Genomic DNA, 3,092 nt, shown 5'->3' on the forward strand with positions numbered 1-3,092 from the left:
TACAGGCGCCCGCCACCTCGCCTGGCTAGTTTTTTGTATTTTTAGTAGAGACGGGGTTTCACCGTGTTAGCCAGGATGGTCTTGATCTCCTGACCTCGTTATCCGCCCGTCTCGGCCTCCCAAAGTGCTGGGATTACAGGCTTGAGCCACCGCGCCCAGCCTCTTTTTTTTTTTTTGAAACAGGATCTGGCTCCTGCACCCACCCTGAAAAGGAAAAAGATTTAAAAAATTTAAAAATGATAACAGCCTTTCTCAAAACTAAACTGCCTTTGTAAAACTAATGAAAGGCCACAGGTTAGGAGGATGGGAGGGGTTTAAATTTGACTAAGATGCAGATGTATTACAAATCTTTATTCTGGAAATCACAAGATTTGCAACTTCTCCAGTTACTCCCGCAATTAACATCACTGTTGTAGAACCTAAGATTAGACTTTTGAGATGGCCTTTGAATTTGTTTTTCTTTCTTTTGGAGACAAGGTCTTCCCTCTGGGGTGTAGTGCAATGGTGTGATCAGAGCTCACTGCAGCCCACAACCTCTCAGGCTCAAGAAATCCTGCCACCTCAGCCTCCTAGGTAGCTTAAACCACTAGGACATGCCATCACATCTGGCTGACTTTTGTATCTTTGTAGAGACAGAGTTTTGCCACATTGCCCAGGCTGGCCTCAACTCCTGGGCATAAGCAAACCACCTGCTAAGGCCTCCCAAAGTGTTAGGATTACAGGTGTGAGCCACCATGCCTGGCCTTTATTTATTTATTTATTATTTATTTTTGAGATGGAGTCTTGCTCTATCACCCAGGCTGCAATGCAGTGGTGAAATCTTGGCTCACTGCAAGCTCTGCCTCCCAGGTTCATGAAATTTTCCTACCTCAGCCTCCCAAGTAACTGGGATTACAGGCGTGAGCCACCACGGCTGGTTAATGTTTTATTTTTATTTTTTAGAGATGGGGTCTTGCTATGTTGCCCAACTGGTCTGACATTCCTGGTCTCCAGCAATCCTCCCACCCTAGCCTCCTAAAGCATTAGAATTACAGGCATGAGCCACCGCACCAGGCTGTCCTGTAGTGTTACATTCCCATTTCATAAAGGAAGAAATGGGTCAAAGAAGACCTTTTGATCTTATCATGTGAACCTTTCTTGCTCCAGACATTTGGATCTTATGATGGATTCAAGAAGTTAGAAAGTAATGTACCCAAAAAACTGCAGCCAATTTAAAATTGGTTTAAAGGCTCACATTTGAGGCACTTCCTTGGTCTTCTTAATATAGGATTAATCTTTATCTTTGTTTTGTTTCATTTCTTTCTTTCTTTCTTTTTTTTTTTTGAGATGGAGTTTCACTCTTGTTGCCCAAGCTGGGGTGCAATGGCGCAATCTCAGCTCTCTGCAACCTCTGCCTCCTGGATTCAAGTGATTCTCTTGCTGTGGCCTCCCAAGTACCTGGGATTACAGGCATGTGCCACAATGCCCAGCTAATTTTGTATCTTTTTTTTTTTTTTTTTTTGAGACGGAGTCTCGCTCTGCCGCCCGGGCTGGGGTGCAGTGGCCGGATCTCAGCTCACTGCAAGCTCCGCCTCCCAGGTTCACGCCATTCTCCTGCCTCAGCCTCCCGAGTAGCTGGGACTACAGGCGCCCGCCACCTCGCCCGGCTAGTTTTTTTGTATTTTTTTAGTAGAGACGGGGTTTCACCGTGTTCACCAGGATGGTCTCCATCTCCTGACCTCGTGATCCACCCGTCTTGGCCTCCCAAAGTGCTGGGATTACAGGCTTGAGCCACCGCGCCCGGCCAATTTTGTATCTTTAGTAGAGGCAGAGTTTCTCCATGTTGGCCAGGCTGGTCTTGAACTCCCGACCTCAGGTGATCCGCCCGCCTCAACCTCCCAAAGTGCTGGGATTACAGGTGTGAGCCACTGCACCCGGCCTTTAGGGTCGATCTTTATCTAAAAGAACAATCAATAGCAAACACTAACAATTTTGTCACCTACATGAAATCTAAGTAGTGCATACTATAATTTGGGAAATTGCTCATGGACTCAAGCCAAGGGAATAAAAGGCGTGGACAGTTCCTTCAAGTAGCAGGGCCACCAATGAGGTGCATAAAACACGTAAAATTGATAGTGTTTGAGTCGGGTAAAAGATTCTCACATTAGAATAATTGTGGAATATCTGAGGAGAATAGTCAAAATATTTTCATGAATTGGCCAAGAGATAAGTATAAGTGATTACTCTTTTATCCAGCTCATAATGAATACTTCTGGGAGATGAATCAGTGCAAAACGAAGCTGATAATAGCTAAAACTGCCAAGGTAAGCTGTGCTATTACCCAAACATTGCTGGAAGAATCAATACTTTGTAACAAAATATAGACTTGCAAAATTAGACTCATGAAATAATGTGGCTACAAAAGGAAAAGCACAATGGTAGAAGCTATAATTGGCGGTTGGTTTAAAAACTCACTGTATTGGCCAGATGCGGTGGCTCACACCTGTAATCCCAGCACTTTGGGAGGCTGAGGCAGGTGGATCATAAAGTCAGGAGTTCGAGACCAGCTTCCCAACATGGTGAAACCCTGTCTCTCCTAAAAATACAAAACTTAGCTGGGCATGGTGGCGGGCACCTGTAATCCCAGATACTTGGGAGGCTGAGACAGGAGAATCGTTTGAACCCAGAAGGCGGAGGTTGCAGTGAGCTGAGATTGTGCCATTGCACTCCAGCCTGGGTAACAGGGCAAGACTCCGTCTCAAAAAAAAAAAATATTCTCACAGTAGAGCAATTGAGAAATATCTGAGAATAATCAAAATATTTTCATGAATTGGCCAAGAGATAAATATAAGTGATTATTCTTTTATCCAAATCATAATTAATATTTCTGGGAGAAGAATCAGTGCAAAATGAAGCTGATAATAGCTAAAACTGCCAAGGTAAGCTGTGCTATTATGTAAACATTGTTGGAAGAATCAATACTTTGCAACAAAATATAGACTTGCAAAATTGGACTCACGAAATAATGACCACAAAAGGAAACTCATAATGGTAGAAGCTATAGTTGGTGATTGGTTTAAAAAATCCCTGTATTAGCCGGGCACAGTGACCCA

The sequence above is a fragment of the Colobus angolensis genome, unplaced genomic scaffold (assembly GCF_000951035.1).
Source record: "Colobus angolensis palliatus isolate OR3802 unplaced genomic scaffold, Cang.pa_1.0 Scaffold197, whole genome shotgun sequence".
NCBI classification, from domain to species: Eukaryota; Metazoa; Chordata; class Mammalia; order Primates; family Cercopithecidae; genus Colobus; species Colobus angolensis.